Source organism: Dreissena polymorpha, chromosome 16, assembly GCF_020536995.1.
Source record: "Dreissena polymorpha isolate Duluth1 chromosome 16, UMN_Dpol_1.0, whole genome shotgun sequence".
NCBI lineage: Eukaryota > Metazoa > Mollusca > Bivalvia > Myida > Dreissenidae > Dreissena > Dreissena polymorpha.
The window spans coordinates 335,804-355,825 of record NC_068370.1 but is presented as its reverse complement, the minus strand read 5'-3'; positions in this window follow the sequence as shown (position 1 = coordinate 355,825).

Genomic DNA, 20,022 nt, shown 5'->3' with positions numbered 1-20,022 from the left:
GCCTGGATTTTAATTATACCGAAATAGTTCAGGATCTTGACCACCAAACTGACTTGGATTTTTATTATGCTGAAATAGCTCGGGGTATCCGCCACCAAACTGGCTTGGATTTTAATTATGGTTAGAAAGCTCGGGGTCTTTACCACAAAAATTGACCACCAAACTGGCTTGGATTTTAATTATACCGAAATAGTTCAGGATCTTGACCACTAACCTGACTTGGATTTTAATTATGCTGAAATAGCTCGGGGTCTCTGCCACATAACTGGCTTGGATTTTAATTATGTTGAGAAAGCTCGGGTCTTGACCACAAAAATGGCTTGGATTTTAATTATGCTGAAATAGCTTGGGATCTTTACCACCAAAGTGGGCGGGGCCCTGGGGTGGGTAATGTGAACATGGATGGTCGAGACACTGTGTTGTCATAAGAAATCTTTAGTATTAATTTGAAGTCAATTGGTGAAGAATGGTGCGGCAGAGGCCGACGCGTATTCCCACGCCGCATGTTTGACCCAGGGGGCGCCCCAGGTTTGGTAATGTGGCCATGCATGGTTGAGATTGACCGTAACTATTGTCTTAAGAGATTTCGAGTGCTTGACAGGTTAATGTAAGCCATCATGGAGAGGGGTGGTTTATGTGGGTTGGTGGTAATTTAAAAGATGAAGTTTCAAAAATAATTATAAAAATAAAATTTGGGGGGGGGGGAAAATTCTTGGGTGGGGCATGGGGGATAGTTTAGGTGTGCAGTGCATTGTGGTATGTCAGGTAAGTGTTGTTTTGTCAAAGTATGAATCAAATGTGATCATATATAAAGAAGTTATGGCAATTTAAGCAAAATGTTCAATTATCTAAGTATAAAAGGGGCAATAATTCTGTCAAATGCTTGATACAGTTTTCTGCTCTTGTTTATAGATTGGGATCATGTTGGTAAAGAAGTATGCAAAATATGAAAGCAATATGTCAAAGGACATAGAAAATATTGGAGGTGGTATGCAAACTTTAACATAGATTTATCAAAAATATGCATATTCTAAGTATAAAAGAGCAATAATTCTGTCAAAATGCTTGATACAGTTGTCTGCTCTTGTTTATAGATTGGGATCATGTTGGTTATGAAGTATGCAAAATATGAAAGCAATATGTCAAAGGACATAGAAAATATTTGAGGTGGTATGCAAACTTTAACATAGATTTATCAATAATACACTTTAACTCCAATATAGTGCGGTCCGTTATAACGCTGTGTCCAATATAACGCAGGGGATCCTTGGATCCCTTTTTTTCTCCAACCTTCCATTTCTGATTCAAATCCATGTTATGCAACTTCATGTATTTTCATAAATTCAAAGAAGCTGGCGATCACAGCTTGATTGCTTTATCCGCCCGTTTAACTGATTTTAATCGATTAGAGGTTAAACGACACTCGACAGCTAATTGGTGTTAATCTGTTGTGTAATGTCAATAAAGGTGTGAAAACAAGCGAGTCGGTGTTTATTACATGTATTCCCTATCAGAGCGGTTCGATGCGCTAATTTCAATAAGGCAAGTGCAAGCGGAATAATTATCAAATTAAAGTTATTTAAAACTATTACCTGTTTATGTTCCGTATTTATCGTGTATTGTATTTCGTTGGTATAAAATATGGCTGTGTAAGTGTGTTATTGTTTATTATATGCTACACATGCTTGATAAATAAAGTTATCTTTGTGTGTGTTTAATGTTTCAGTACGTATACGAAAAATACATTTAACAAGGGACAAAATTGTCACAAAACCAGGTTTTCATTGTGAAAAAAAAATCTGATAAAGGAAGAAAAGTCAAACTGAACTTTTGAAATGAACAAACAAAATTAACCCCCTTTATAAGTTTTTTTTTTTTAAATCTATTTTTAGTCGTGGCGACCTTGACATTGAAGATATTGACGTGATTCTTTCGTGCGACACACCGTCTTATGATGGTGAACAAATGTGCCAAATGATTTTAAAATCTCACAATGAATGACATAGTTATGGCCAGGACAAGCTCATTTATGGCCATTTTTGACCTTTGAACTCAAAGTGTGACCTTGACCTTGGAGATATCGACGTAATTATTTCGCGCGACATACCGTCCAATGATGGTGAACAAATGTGCCAAATGATTATAAAATCTGACAATGAACGACATAGTTATGGCCCGGACAAGCTTGTTCCGCCAGCCCGCCCGCATTCGCCAATCTAATAACCATTTTTTTCCTTTGGAAAACCTGGTTTAAAATCCTGACGATTTATTTACATGCTAACGCAGTGTAATAGTTAACAGAGATGCACTTAAATTTTTGCCAGTTATCAGAAAGTCCACGGAAAGCACGTTTTTTACATGCTGCGTATGACGCAATAAAACATTTCTTTGTACATGTATCGTATTGCCTCGTATTGCATTCAATCTAAATTTAAATTCGCTCGTCCAATGAAAGCTGTGTCCCATAATGCACTGTACTAATTTTTCTGAAAAATGGCGTAGGCATATGAATTTGTTTACGAAGTTCGTAAACATATTTCTTGTCATAAATGTTAAACATTATTTTTTCGTAAGTGATGTAATTATTTTGGATTATCGGATAAATGTGCACATTAGAAAAGCGGTAGTTATACTGTTATCGCTTGATTCGGTTTACATGCATGTATTTGCGGTTGACAACACAGCATGAAGATACACAAGACCTATATTATAGGCTATACTTTACCTGTTTTTATAGCCCCTTAAATAAATTAGCTCAAAACTTATAACGCTTTCCGTTTATAACGCTGTTGCGTGGCTTGGACCCCGTCATCCGCGTTATATTGGAGTGACAGTGTATGCATATTCTTAGTATAAAAGGGGCAATAATCCTGTCAAAATGCTTGATACAGTTGTCTGCTCTTGTTTATAGATAAGGGTCATGTTGGTAAAGAAGTACATGTATGCAAAATATAAAAGTAATTTGTTAAAGGACAAAGAAAATATTTGGGGTAGTACACAAACTTTAACATGTGCACGCTAACGGTAACGCCGACGTGATCAGGATAGCTCCATTATATATATTTCATATATATTAGTCGAGCTAAAAATGAGTGAAAATCTCTGACCCGTCTCCACCCCATCCCCTTTAACTTTTGACCCAGGGGTCAGATCAAAATTCCAAATAGTGCAGGGTCGCACATAATGCTCATAGCTACCATGTGTTTAAGTTTCAAGGTTCTAGTGCTTATGGTGTAGGAGATAGTGGCTAGGACAGACGGACAGACTGATGTTGGAGATAACCACAATGAACCTGTTAACAGCCAACTAACGCTGCCAACAAAGCACAAGCTTTACGTGTCAGGATGCGGCACTATCTATACAAACTGCATAAGGAATTACAAGACGCTTAGGGTTTGAGGGACACCAAACCTGATTATGAGTCTTCCACACCTTAAGCATCTTAATAACCTTTTGCATGCTGGGAAATTTGTCGTCTGCTAAAATGTCGTCTGCTGAATTTCTAAAATCAGCATTTTCTTCATTTTTTTTTCAAAGAATACTATCAGAATAGCAAACAGTTTGGATCCTGATGAGACGCCACGTTCTGTGGCGTCTCATCTGGATCCAAACTGTTTTCAAAGGCCTTTAAAATTCGGTTCCCGCACTGAAAGGGTTAAATATACTTATTTGCTTGTGTACATGTACCTGATAATAAATTATTATTATTACCTGTTTTGGCATCAACAAGCTTTATCGATTGGCTCTCAAATTTTGCACATAAACGCTACACGATCAACCAATATGCCTTTTCATTTCAAGTCGGAAAGCAATTTAGCCCTTATTCGGCCATAAAAGGGTGGAGGATCTATTTAAAGTACAACTATTCCAGATACAAAAATATGAATTCATTTATTTAATGCACTTATTTTCTTCTCTTTTGCTACGAAATGACCATAAACCAGCTTACGCATATTTTGCATTAGCAGATAATATTTCTTTTTTTACATATGAAAGGTAAAAATAAATTCAAGCAGCATTTTATAATATAAATTTTAAAATGCACTCAATCATGCACTTTTAAACAATATTATTGTAATTCTGTTATTTATAATCATATTAATAATGCCTCATTTTTCTCAATTTTATGGTTTACTATCTATTTTTCCCAATTTTATGGTTTATTTTGATTATTTTCTGAATTCAAAAGACACTGGCTTAAAAAAACTGTCTATGCATGTAACTGTTTATTGAAATCTCTTTATGAGTGATTATAAATGCATGATAAAATTCTAACATGTTATGTAATAGATAAATCTATATTGTTTGTATTTTTCGTAAACATTATTAGCCACCGTTGTGGTCAAACATATTTTTTGTTTTATTAATGACTTTGTTTCACAGATTACTGTAACAGAGCTACAGATAAGGTGCGCATTTGTGTAAATACCCAATGTAAAATTGCCGATTACGCATAGAAAAATAAAACCATGCGTTCCGAAACCCAATTGAAATTGCCGATTACGCATATCATATTTTTCCTTTGCATAACGAGTAAATTTGTCCCGGAAATACCCTGGTCAGAAATACCCGGATTCTTTCCGCTTTGTCCAAGTGCTTTCAGTATAACCTTCAGCACAATAATATGTACGGAAAAAAGTGTCTTTGTGACTATGTGTTATTGTTGTGAAAATGTCGAAACCGTGAGGCCTTAAAAATGGAAACATCGTATCCTAGGAACAAAGAAACTCAATTTTAAGATATTTAACCGCAGGCAACACAAAATCAGAAGCGGAAAATATAGTGAAACTAATTCTTGACGATATTATGTCGGAGGCAATCGCTGTCAGTGCTTACATTGTAAGAAAACTGGTGGAAAAAATCGTTGAACTTTTTTTTTAAATCAAGACTGTATATTATGGATACATCTACATAATTACACAAAATCTCTGAAACTAATCAATTAAGAGTGGAACTACAACCAGCTTATTCAGGTAAGCAGGTGAGAATTTAAGACAATGAACATACCCAATTTTAAAACAAAGGTACCCAATTGTCAATTAAAGTACCCGGTAGTGGGTACCGACTTTTTTGTACCCAATTGAATATGAAAATACCCAATTGAACTCAAAAGTAGTGGGTATTAACCAAATTACTCAGAAAAGTTATCTGGAGCTCTGCTGTAACGTACAATCTTTATACGGAATGAAGGAGTTTTTATTTACAAGTACACTTTTTGTATTTTTTTGATAGTCTACTTAATTTTTGTTTTACTGTTAAACAAAATAACGCCGCACGCGTCAGACTAATGTCGTTACAATCTAGAGTTTAAATGAAATTATGTCACACGATAGACGTATTAAAATATTTAACTGCATGTCCGACTTGTCGTCATTAAATTCAAGTAGTCATCAAATTCAAGATTTAAAATGAAAATACGTCACAAGATATATGTATTTCATACCATACGAGTTTTTAAGGATATTTTCAGATCTGAATACTGGTATTTTACATGTGTTAAACTTTAACTGTAATGTATCGCAGATTCAAAGATGTATGTTTTGTTGTAAAGGTCATTTAACCCAACATATCTCAGACACAAAGAGTGTCCAAATTTGTGCGAACAATTAAATTAAAACTAAGACATTTATCGATTGTCATTACCTGCTGTATAATTTATTTGTGTACTGACATATATTCAATTGTGGTGAAATCAACCGGGATCACCTTGGTGAGAATCTGGTGGAAAAATCACTGCACTAACCTGAGACATCAGTCTGTCATGATTGATTGCTCAGTTGTACATATTTTTCTAATTCTGGCTACCATAACTTTAAATGTTGCTTTCTATGACTTTTGACTGGCGCGACTTTATAGTTATGGACCAACCCCATTAGGAAAGTCAACCAGAAAATGCCCAAAAGTGGACAGTTAACAAAGACCGGTCCAAAACAGCTTTTAAATGCAGTTATTGGCCCATATCAATCACTTGATTGGAAAGATTGACATTTTTCACATTTAACTGATACATTCTTTCACAAACTACTATCTTAAACATTTAAAATTTATCTATTCTGCTCTTACATATGGAGAAAAACAGCGATGTGACAGACTTTTTTGAAATGCGAATCTCCCGAGATTTCACGGTCATATGATGGTATTTCTACTTTTAGTAACATACCATGTGCTCAAGTGTTTTCAAATTCAGAATGACATTTCCCGGTATTTTAGAATATTCTGGCTTGTTTTGTGAACAAATTGTAGTGTAAATACAAACTAAAAGTAAATATTTAAAACTACCCGATTCACACTGAAATCAGTTTTATAATCCACCAGACTTATGTTGTTAATCACAAATAATAGATTTCACAAAACGAAAGTGATGTTTACAATTTCAGCAAAAAAATGTCAAGGTCGTTCGAAAGTATCCAAATTAAAACTAGTCTTGGACAAAGCGACAATGGTGTCAAAATTGTGAATTTCAGACTGATGAGAGTTATTTTCATCTATTGTAAGATGCATTTGAAACATTTGAACCTTAAAATATTCCTCGGTGCAGTAATTTATATTCATTCATCAATATATGTAGAAATGTATCCAAGAAAATGAGTATTCTTTGATTTATAGCGTGACATAAATATGTTACCACTCTGGTTGACTTTTGATACAGGGTTGGCTTCAGCGTACAGGTATGTATAAAGTTGTAGCGTACTGCTTCGTTTTGTACTACCCCGTATTGACTTAATTAGTTAGTCGTAACAAGTTTCAAGCAAAATAACGCCGCCATAAGTTTAAAGATTTATTCTGTATAACGTACGTCGATTGTTGGATTACAACAGCGGATAACTCTGGAATATCTGGTTCGTGGAGCTAAGCAGTTATTTCTTCGTAAACAGAAAACGTTAATCGACTTAAAAAATGAGATGAAGAATCTGTATCTCGGATGGGTCACCACAGGATGTAAACAAACAAGTCAAAAAATGAGACAATTCATGAAGTTGAACCGATTGAAATTTCAAGCGAAACAATTACAAGAAAGAAAGTAGAAAACCTTATCTGCAAACTGGATCGGCGATTCAAGTTTAACTGTTCTCTTGATCATCCACCGAATAGCACCTCTTTAGTTCGTATGATACAAAAATACGACCGTTCTTCGTGAAGGCTCGAACCGGAATGATCCCAAAAGAACGCTGATCTTCCTTGGTCGATTCAGCACCCGGTCGACCCGACCTATGATCGAACGACCAACTAAGGCAAATCGACCCGGGTCGACAAGTTCTAAGAATCCAAGATGGCCGCCGTAGCGAATGTAAACAAAGCTCTGATGAGGACTTACCATGAGCAAATTTTAGTAAACTGAGATATATGACATAGAGGAAACTAACTATTAAAACTCTGTGGTGAGTTGTAATGGATATACATATTACAAAAAAATGGAAACTGCTTCGCTCCTTACAAGTGTTTAGCAACAATAAAATAATTAAACGTTTATGGAAGCTAAAATTACAGTGAGGGGGGTTTTACTTATAAAATGCATTCTGTATAGACATAATAAATATGCAGTCATGTATTTGTATAAAATTCCCTCACTGGTGATCATCAAAACTCTTGGAATGTTAATACATGTATTAAAAGGTAAGTGTTCATTTACTACATAAATAGTATAATTTAATAACAAATATTAATATTCAGAATATCATTGAACAAAAGGTGGGGCGCATCATTACCCCCTCCTGCAGGAAGGCTAAGCTCCTGCAGCCTTAACAAACAATGAGGTACCAACAATGATATAACTATTAAACTGTTAACAAGAACAAGCAATATATAATAATTGAGATCAATTACTTTTGAGATCACAAAATCACTGTTCACTTTGAAAATGTCACCTTCCACAGTGTATTCATACACTTAAGAATGTCACTTGAGGTTCACACACACAAGATGTCACTTGACGTTAAACACAATATAATTGAATAAAATTAAGCACTCTTATGTATCACAGAAATCTTACACAGTGTATTCATACAATAAAAAATGTCACTTGAGGTTCACACACACAAGAATGTCTCTTGAAGTTAAACACAATATTATTAAATAAAATTAAGCACACTTTTGTATCACAGAAATCTTAAAACACATTTGTTTTTAATTGTCCTGACACTTTGTAATAGATTGTAAGTTAACTGTTCATGTTGTATAAATTAAATGCCCATATTTATTTTCACAGGTCTTCGAGAAGAGTCCACAGGTGGGGGGGGGGGAAATACCCGTACCATGCCCCCATAAGCGACCAATGCACAGTACGGACTGACCACCCACGCGGTGATCAGCGAATACCCAGATAGCACCAACTGGTACTACGTGGGCCCGCTTCCCAGCAGGCGCGACGAATACCCACCAAGTGCCCGCGTGGATTACCAGCACTTAGTGGGCCCCTGCAATTCAAGCAGAAGGCTATCATTTCCAAGGCATAGTTACATTTTGCGCGGCCTCATGTTTTCCTTGTCCCGCTTTCGACTATCAATAGCTCTCTCGATGGAAGTTACTCTGCGTTCCAAACGACGAAGCTCGTCCAGTATCCTTTCGGTGTTCCTGGCGGTGGCTTGACAGGCTTGAGCAGCTGTCTCCGATGCTCTCTGGATAGCCTGCAGTTCGGCATTGGGTTGTCCTTTCTCTGTTTGAGACGCCTTTTCTGACATTGCTATTATCTCATAGAGAAGCGGATCCGCCTTGTCCTGTTCTGTAGGAAGAATGTCCACTGGTTCGTCCTGGAGAGGTGTGGCTGCCTGGGCCTTAGGGGATGACTGTGGTGTCTTCAAGGTTTGGACCAGTGCTGTCAAAGGATCTTCATCAAAGCTAGGGGCCGTGTACAGTGCTGGGTTAACAAGAGCAGTTGATTGGTCAGGGAATATTTCCTGGGATTCTACCATTGATCTGGGTAGCACGTACCTCTGATCTGTATACTGCGGACTTAATGGAAGCGACATGGTTGATGGTGAGAAGTCCGCCTTCCTCTTCAACGGCCTCACATCCAGGAGCCATGGTGGAAGTGCTGGTTCCTCTGGATCCATAAACATGTCATCGTCTTCTTCCCTTATCGGGGTCATATCGTTGGCTGACACAAACCAAGGAACGTTGGACTTGATCAGTATCTGTTTAAGGTCAATGTTCTGATTGCTGCCAACTGCCCTCACATGGCCCGCGTATTTGGTGAGGTGTTTTAGTAAATCATCCCTGGTTTCACACCGGAACTTGCATAGGGTGCAGAAAAAGGGAACTTGCTTTTCTGGTACGTGGTCTCTCAGTATGTGGGCCACCAGTCTCCCCTTTCTGTCCACTTTGCCGCAATGGCTACAACGATATGCGAGACCCCCATTGGATAACCTGTTCATCTGAAAATATAGCATTTTAAAGAAACGTTTAATGTGGAGCGATAAAACTTGTAAACCTGTGGTGACTCCTGTGTATAACTGTTGGTTCTGTTTTGCTTTGTTTAAACTGTAAATGATTTCTTTACCATCTGAATTTGGCGCGGAAAAAATTGTTATAACGTATGTTACAGCTCGGCTCTAATTATTTTTTGTTTTCTGTTTCAGATTATTGGCCAATACTTTTGCCCATTTAGGTGTGTTCTGGCCCCGGTAGGGTTTCAGCTTGTTGTGATGTGTGTTGCGTATTGGACCATTCTTTCCCATCTGGATAGTGAAATTGACTGGGGACCTCTTTTCTATCACTGGAAACGGACCATCATACGCTTTCTCTAACTTTGGGTTTATACCTACCTGCCGGCCTTCATGCAAGAACCAAACTAAGTCGCCCACCTGGTATTGCAGGAAATTCAACTTTACATCGTGTATCTCCTTGCTTCTTTCGGCCGACTTCTGTAATTGTTTCCGGACCAGGTCATGCGTGCGTTGGAGCCTCGCCTTAGTTTCTATTACAAAATCGACTTCTGAAATATCATGGTTCTGTGCGGGGTTCACATGTCCAAATATTACACTGCTTGGTAGTCTCACCTCTCTCCCAATCATCACCATATTTGGTGATAACTTCGTGCTTTCATGTGGTGTCGCTCTGTACGCTCCTGCTAGAGCTTCAAGGTGCAAGTCCCATTCATCTTGTTCGTCTGCTAGGTAACACCTTATCATCCTCAATAATGACCGGTTAAACCTTTCTACCTGTCCATTCCCTCTTGGGTTTCTAGCACTAGTTCTGGTTTTCTTGATTTCTAGCAGTTCACATAACTCCAGTATTAACTTACTTTCAAATGCTGAGCCCTGGTCACTGTGTATCGACAGTGGTGTCCCCCATCTACTTACGATTTTGTCCAGAATGACTTTTCCACATGTCTCAGCTGTCTGGTCTGGTACTGCTACTACTTCTACATATTTAGAAAAAATGTCTGTTAGAACTAAGACATACCTGTTTTTTCTTTCTGTTATGGGAAAGGGACCTGTGAAGTCAAGTGCAAGCACATCCAATGGAGCTCCAACTCTTATGTGTCCCAGTGGAGCTTTTGGCTTTCTTGACGGCTTCTTATCGGCTTCGCAGATATCGCAACGGTGGACATATAGCGTGACGTCACTTTTCAGCGCGAACCAGAAGTAACTTTCCAGGATTCGGTGTTTGGTTCTCTTGATGCCCATGTGTCCAGCAGTTACTGAGTCATGTGCCTGTTTCATCACATCTGTACGTAAAGCTTGTGGGACCACTAGCTGTAAACGATCATCACCGTTACCTGTTTTCTGAAACCTTCGATACAATGTACCAGAGTGTATTTCCAAGGTGTCCCATATGATCCAATAGTGCCGGGTTTCTGGACTTTTGTCGAGCATATCCTCTTGCTTAGGTTTGACTCCGGCCAACTTCGCTTCAAGGATTGGTCTGATCTGTGCATCTTCCTGCTGTTTCTGACTCATTTCTGCTGTGCTGAAGATAGCTGCCCATGGTTGTCTGCTTTCGGGTACCATTTGATCTTTCGATGTGCCGGGTGTGTTTCGATTACCATTTGAAACGGCTCTTACTGGCTCAATCTTTGTGCCATCTTCCTCATCCTTGACCTTGTCATGAACTGCGCACTTTTGGTCCTCCGTTTGGTCACTTACCTTTCTGTCCAGAGCCATTGTTTCGGATCGCCTAAGGCATTTCTTGCAAGGTCCACATTTGAGTGGTTCCATCATGTCTACATCTGGACAATTGCAGTCTTTGGGATTCGTACATCTGGACAATGCGTCACAATGCCCCATCCTTTTACCTGCCCTGTACTCTATTGTGAAGTCATACCTCGACAATATATCGATCCATCTCGCGATCTTACTGCTCGGCTCTTTCAAACTGAACAACCATACAAGTGCCTGATGGTCGGTTCTTACTACAAAGTGCCTTCCCAATAGGTACTGGCGGAAGTACTGTATGAAGTAGACGACTGCTAGGAGTTCTTGTTCTGTAATACAGTAGTTCCGTTCAGCTTTATTGGTTGCCCTGCTGGCGTAGGCTATCACGCGCTCCCGACCTTCCTGCATTTGAGAGAGCACCGCCCCAAGTCCGATCCCGGAGGCGTCCGTGTCGAGGTAAAAGCTGCCTGCTTCATTCAATGGGTAGCCGATCACATCTGGACCAATTAAGGCTTGCTTCAACGCATTGAATGCTTCCTCGCATTCTGTTGTCCAATGAAAGGCACTGTCTACCTTGGTCAAGTTCGTAAGGGGCCTTGCAATCTTGGCAAAGTTTTTTACAAAGCGCCTGTAATATGACCCAGTTGCCACAAACTGCTTTACCTGTTTTGGTGTAGTAGGCCTAGGCCACTCTACTATTTTGGCTATGTTGGAGCTTTCGGGGCGCACCCCCTTGCTGCTAACAATGTGACCCAGGAAGACCACTTCCTCTTGTAGCAGGTTGCATTTATCCGGCTTCAATTTCAGTCCGGCTTCTTTGATGCGTGTCAGTACCTCTTCAAGTCGTTGCATATGTTGCTCCAGGTCAGATGCATAGACCACGATGTCGTCAATGTATACAAGGCATGTTTCCCACTGAAGACCCTGAAGAACCAGCTCGAGGACTCTTTGAAAAGTACTGGCCGAGTTATTAAGCCCAAATGCCATTCGCGTCATTTCGTATTGTCCAAATTTACATACAAAGGCGCTTTTTGGAATGTCTTCATCCTTCAGCGGTATCTGGAAATACCCAGATGTGAGGTCGAGGCTACTGAAATACTTTGCTCCTGCGACTGCATCAAGACACTCTTGTACTCTGGGCATGGGAAAACCATCCGGCTTGACAAGGGCATTCAGCCGTCTGTAGTCAACACATGGTCTGATTGATCCGTTCTTCTTTCGTACTAGTACGATAGGACTTGCCCAGGGGGAGGTACTTTTCCTTATGACTCCCTTTTTCAGCAGATCTTCAATAGCTTGTTTCTCCTCATTAGCGTATGCTAAAGGTACAGGTCTTGGTCGCTGTTTGATTGGTGCCGCACCCTCAGTATTTATGCTATGTTCAGCTAAGTGGGTCAACCCGAGATCCCACTCATCTTTACTAAAGGTGTCACCGTGTTTAGCCAACAGGCTTGCTAGCGCTTTCTTTTCGACGTCAGACTTACCTTCACTAGATTTTCGCAGTAATGATTCTAGATGCGCTGGGACCTGTATTTTTCCATTTGGTTCATCATTAACCACTTTTACCTCGGCTGACCTTGTAGTGATTCTTCTTACGGCCACCAAGTTGTCACTTTCTGCTTGATGTTCTGCTTTTGTCAGTACTGAGACTATCTTCTCCATCCTCTCTGCTATTCCTATTTCTGCATCCTGTCTCAGGTTTACTTCCGTTGGATAAGGGTTAAGAACTCTTACCTTGCATGTTGGAGCCTCATTGAGGTTCACTAATGTGGTTGCCATTTGCAAAGGGTACCTCTCTTTAAATAGCTGGTTAGGCTCGACTACGTAGTCAGCCTCCGTATCGTCATCATCTGCTTCAAACCTTTCTATATAAACACTTACCACGGCTTCTGCATGGCCTGGTACTGTCATGTTTTCTGCCACCACTACTCTCCTTGCTTTTCCAATCTTCCCTACCTGGAATATTGGTATCTCCATGCCGTCTAACAGAATTCTGTTCTGACTCAAAAGAATGTCTGCCGGCCTCCCATTTTGACCTTTCAGAATATCATACCCAAGCAGAGCATCATCCTCGATGTCCGCCACCATGATATCCCTTGTCACTTGTAGAGGTCCAAGGCTAATATCTAACTTTGTTTGACCAACATCTTTTATTGGTGCTCCTCCTGCACCAACCAACCGGTCAGTTTTATAAACTACGGGACATGCATGCGGGTTTATCTGTTTAAACACCCTGGTTGACACTATGGTCCTTGTCGCTCCAGTATCGGCTGTGAATGTAACAGGAAACCCATTCACTGTTCCCTTTACATACACCCCATCCGCTGATGGCCTGGACCTCTGAACCCGAGCACACTCCTTCGTAACTTGCTGTGTTTTGTCATCTTGATTTTGGCCTTCGGTACTTTTTACTGGGACCTCCCTCTGGCCACAAGGGCTGGTCCTTGGAAGTTTAAAGGAGCAGACTTGTCATCGCCATCGACCTTTGTTACCTGATCACCATACAAACATTTGTCGGGGCACTCCCTGGCAAAATGACCTTTCTGTTGGCACCGGTAACAAACAACATCTTGCTTTCTGTTAGGCTTTCCCTTTTTCGCAGTGACATACTTACTCTCTAGATCATCCAGTCGCTTCAGGATCTTTGTTAGGATCTCATCTTTAGGTTCATTATATTCCCTAGGCTGCTGATTACTGTACTAAAAGCACTTACCACCTGTATCGCTGGACCACTGCCTTCTTGTTCCACTACTATCAAACTGTGGCTCTGAGAGCTTCTCTGTAGCCCGACGTGTAGGTCTTCTGTAACGCCTTTCATCTTGCTTTCCTCGCATCTGTAGATAAGTTGCTACGTTGAATACCGCTTCATCTACTGTTGTAGGCTCCTTGTGGAATTCGACTTCAAAACGGGCCTCTTCATCTTGTAGCCCGTCGAGGAAGCGGCGTACAAGATCTTCTTCCCTAGTTCTTCGGTCTCGTTGTGGATGGGCACGATCGTAGAGCATCTTTAACTCTGACGCGTAGGCTTCAACGCTCTCATCATGACGCTGATTTCTTCTTGTAAACCTTGCCTCGAAGATTTTTGTCGTTTCCACCAACTGAAATCTACTTGATAGTTCAGCCTTGAGGTCTCTGTAGTTGTGCAACACCGTGGATGGTAGAAGAGTGAATGCTACTGTGGCGGCTTGCCCCTCCAATCGCTGTAAGAGATGGTCAAGGCGTTGATCCTCGTCCAACTGGAGGCGATCTGCTATCGTCTCGAAGCGTGTTACCCAGACTCGCCATTCTTCTTTGCCGTCAAACGCAGGGACCTTCATTAGATCTCTTGGTCTCTGCCTGTAAGGTTCACTACATGCAAAATCATCTGATCGATTATAGAAATGTTGCCTACCATGATCGCCCATGTATTGGTAGCCCTGGTGTCTGGGATTATAATAATAGGAGTTACCATTAAGGTCTGCTGGTGCTGGGTCTGTTGGATTCCTGCTTGCAAAGGGTGGGCTGTTGGTATTCAGTCGAGGGTCACTGGATGTAGTCTGTGCTTGAACTTGCGGGCCTTTTGCTGTACCTGTTCTTTGTACTTGCTCTATGCGGGCTTCAAGCTGTGTCTGTCCAGCACGGATATCCTTTACTTCTGAAACCAGATCCCTTAAAGCCCCAGTAAGCCCTTCTAATACTGACCTTGTCTCACTGCTTCGCTTAGGTCTCCTCCTTTCGTTCACCCTATCGGATCTGACTTGTGACTCAGACCCGGATTCCGGTTCGGTGTCTGCGTCACTTACCTGTTGTTGTTGGTCAACAGGTTTGTCTTCCTCATCTGAGCGGGAATTTGTATTGTCCCTGTTAATTCTGAAATAAACCTCAGAGTCGCTTGATACATCATTATTTTCTTTGTTTGCAGCCATCATGGACCAATATAATGATATATATACCAACAATACTCTGAAATAATATTTGTCACGAACAAAATGAATATTATGCTTGTTGTTATTTATTTTTTAAGTTGTTATTGTTGTTTGTTTCGCTGAGCAATAAAGTCTTTAAAACGTATTGTGTTGACTTTGTATATCCAACGTTACAATAGCTGATTGACAAAGCTGCTATATAAAGGCTTATTCTTGACAGCTGTTGTAATAACTTTCGTCTGAATGTGAGGCTCTCAGTGCTTTGATTTCTATGAACTGCGTGTAGGACTTTCAGGATTTAGATTTTCACTATAAGGGTTCATATCACGGGATCCACATTTAAATAATGGGATCCCACCGCTGCCACCAAAAAGTTGTAGCGTACTGCCCCGTTTTGTACTACCCCGTATTGACTTAATTAGTTAGTCGTAACAAGTTTCAAGAAAAATAACGCCGCCATAAGTTTAAAGATTTATTCTGTATAACGTACGTCGATTGTTGGATTACAACAGCGGATAACTCTGGAATATCTGGTTCGTGGAGCTAAGCAGTTATTTCTTCGTAAACAGAAAACGTTAATCGACTTAAAAAATGAGATGAAGAATCTGTATCTCGGATGGGTCACCACAGGATGTAAACAAACAAGTCAAAAAATGAGACAATTCATGAAGTTGAACCGATTGAAATTTCAAGCGAAACAATTACAAGAAAGAAAGTAGAAAACCTTATCTGCAAACTGGATCGGCGATTCAAGTTTAACTGTTCTCTTGATCATCCACCGAATAGCACCTCTTTAGTTCGTATGATACAAAAATACGACCGTTCTTCGTGAAGGCTCGAACCGGAATGATCCCAAAAGAACGCTGATCTTCCTTGGTCGATTCAGCACCCGGTCGACCCGACCTATGATCGAACGACCAACTAAGGCAAATCGACCCGGGTCGACAAGTTCTAAGAATCCAAGATGGCCGCCGTAGCGAATGTTAACAAAGCTCTGATGAGGACTTACCATGAGCAAATTTTAGTAAACTGAGATATATGACATAGAGGAAACTAACTATTAAAACTCTGTGGTGAGTTGTAATGGATATACATATTACAAAAAAATGGAAACTGCTTCGCTCCTTACAAGTGTTTAGCAACAATAAAATAATTAAACGTTTATGGAAGCTAAAATTACAGTGAGGGGGGTTTTACTTATAAAATGCATTCTGTATAGACATAATAAATATGCAGTCATGTATTTGTATAAAATTCCCTCACTGGTGATCATCAAAACTCTTGGAATGTTAATACATGTATTAAAAGGTAAGTGTTCATTTACTACATAAATAGTATAATTTAATAACAAATATTAATATTCAGAATATCATTGAACAAAAGGTGGGGCGCATCAATACTATATAAATTGTACGCTGAAGTTTCTTTAGCTAATATTTTTCTAATGTTGACAGACCATTGACATTGCTGGGGTTTGTTGAGTTAAAGACTTATTATCATCAGGGGCAGGAAGACATTATAGACATTAAATAGCGTATCATTACGTAGACAACAGTTGCACAACTGTATGCGTAAAAGGTAAATCAGTATATTAATAATTATATTGACAACTAGCTTACGTAGCAACGTCCGAAAATATGAAATATCCGACATCTATTTCAATATTTAAAATTCAAGATATAATGACTACTGAACTGTTTTACTTTAAGGATAAAACAGTAAAACTATGTTTTAATGAAAATGAAACACAACAAACTAAATACTTATCATGATAACGGCTAAACGACTTATTATCCCAATATAACACTGTCATTGAATCGCACATTTCAATTAAAATTATTCCCCTTGAAAGTTAATGCATATTGATATAACGAATTCATCAAACGTTATCAAACATTAGTAATTTGCATTGCATCGGATTTCCACAATATTATGTGAATGTAAATCGGATCCGGTTGTTGTTTATGTGTCAAGCTCATTTTGCCAGTGAGATACTTAAATTTCTTGCGTAGTGAAATCGGCTAGATTGAACTTTACCGGTACGCAGTTGTTTACCACTATCAAATCTACTGTAAAGTACACAAAGATACTTACATAATTCTGCCGTATCTGTCTGAATAAACATCCACTGCACAAAATATAGACATTTGTATTAATGATTTTTAAACACAATCATATTTTTCTGTGTTTATTGAATTAATAACACTGAGTTTCTTTGTCGCGTTACAAGATGGCGGATGTCTAACGCTGTTTGTGAAGTGACGTCACAATGTTTATCTGTGCGCGTGCCCTTTCCCATAAAAGTATTTAAACACAAAATACTCGAAAACTTGATTTTTGCCAGGTATAACGCCTACGCCAACAGGTAGATCGCATTATTGTCCATAGACATGTCAAACTTCAGCAAACGTGCTGGGCCAGTTTTCAAGAAACTCAAATCGCGGCTATATGCCTCAACTTAACGAAACTTAGCCCCCTTTATCATTCGTTCGAATGAACGTCATCAATGATGACGTCCAATACATCACTCATTCCATACATTACGTTACACAATTATTATAGGCACACATAATATGATTTAAAAGTGAGGATTTTAGTTTTAGTGATTAAAAGTCTTGAATACTGATGATAAAATGTTGCTTATTCATAGATAAATGCATGTAATAGATTGAATAAGAAAATAATTGACTTTTGATGTGGCAAATAGTTGCAAAAAAGTCAACTTTGATTATAACTTGAAGCAATCCTATTTTTGTTTCATGAATATAGTGTAGTATATTTTGTGTTCATTATGTTATTGATTTTTTGTTATTCTTGGATAAAAATATAAATAAACAAGCACGTTTGTTAAATTGAAATCACACGCCACATGCTTAATTTTGCAACGCCAAATTCTGTAAACAACTACTGCTTTAGATTCATTCATTGATACACTTAAATAAAGGTTCAATGAAATCCAAAAAGCAGTTAAAATACCAATATAAACATGTATTTTTATGTAAAAAGTGGCCATAACTCCATTATTGACCAATTGTTTGAGTGACAATTTGACCTTTACCATCCTCTTCTCAATATGTACACTCATTCCAAGTTTGAATGAAATCTACACAAAAAGTTCCAAGATTTCTTGCAATGGATTGCTACAGCATTTTACACACATTATTCTATAATGATATATACACTTATATCAAGTTTCCATGAAATTGGTTCAATGCTCTTCACACAAAAGTGTTCCGGACGGACAATGCTAAAACTATATTCGTCCACCTATGGCGGTGGATAATAACATAAAGAAAAGAGAAGCTATTTCTTAAACTTTTATTTATTATTGTATCTTACAACAAACATTTTTGCAAGAATGTTAAGGGAACAAACAATTAAAATAACATACTAGATCAACACCGTGTATAAGAGAATATGCATAATTTAAAACCCAAACATAATAAAATATTACACTTAACTGCATCATGATAAAAATTTGAAGATATTGGTACTTTATTGAATTATTATGTAAATCATAACAACATAAAGCAAATAATGCTTTCAAAATGAAATCCAACTGTACTGTTTTATTAATCATTATTAAATTGATGATTAAATCTTATTGAAACTTGGTCAGAATGTTCATCTTGTCATTATAAAGGCTATGTCAGATTTAAAGTTAATTGTGGTCAAAAACTAGAAAACCTAGTAATGTCTTCAACAATTTATAATTTTTCAAATCTTATTTAATCGAGCTATACAAACATTTGAAACAAACAACTCTCAACACAATAAGATTTGGAACATTTTTTATTCTATGATTCATGATTTTAAAGTAGTGTTTGGTATTTAATAAAGAATATAAATACAATGTAGATACAGGTATGAATTTTTGAAAAAACATACTTATCTTTTAGGTGCACTGTTTGCCCTAACAGGTGGTCTACTAAGTACGTAGGGAACAAAATGGATTTCTTTACAAATAATTTTACTTACAAAAATCAGATTAATTATCTCATTCATTTTTGTTTTTGTATATTCACAGTTGATGTACCGAAGGCAGATTGGTCATCCAGTGAGACATATTCTGTGAGTACTGGGTATTGAGAATAAATGGAACTCTAGCCGGATACTGGACATGTACTAGTATACTACTAACATCCTTTCCTGTCTATATGGAAGTGACTGTACAGTAGTTGTAATAGTTGCCAATTAAGCAGCATAATGGAACTCAAATCAGACACTGGCAATGTACTGACATGATCCAAAGTGTCTAGGTGACATTGACTGCTTGGAATAGTAGTCTAGTGAGTAGTGGTACCAGAACTAAATCAAGACACTAGACATGTACGGACCTCCATCATGTCTTGGTGGAAGTGACTTGACTTGAATAGTTGTCAAGTGAGCAGCAGGAGTTGAACTCAAGTCAGCCACTGGACCTGTACTGACCTCCAACTTGTTGAAGTGGAAGTGACTGCGGCTGGGATAGTTGTCAAGTCAATAATTACAAGCCAAGTCTTGTCAGGTAAGATAAACTTGATATCAATAACAGCCACAGCCTCAATGGCATGCAGCCCAATCAAAGATTATGAACTGTGGTTTAAGTTCTAAGGTATGGGATATTGTGATCAGTCATTGTCTGCTGCCAAATGTGTTTTGCCTGTCATTTCAAGTACCACTTTTGGCTTAAACCACAGGAAAATTTGGACATGTCTTTGCAGTCCTTACCCAATTGAAAAGAAATCCATATTTGATACTATGTGTTGAAATTTGTGTTGAACATTGAAGTTCAAGACAATTATTTATTAATTGCAGATAATAGCAAGTTGTTCTAAGCAATTATCATATCATTATCAAGTCTGTTATTTATCACCAGTATTATCATATCATTATCAAGCCTGTTATTTATCACCAGTATTATCATATAATTATCAAGCCTGTTATTTATCACCAGTATTAACATATCATTATCAAGCCTGTTATTTATCACCAGTCTTAACGTGGTCAAATTATTTTGAATGAGTATTTCATAAATTCCATAT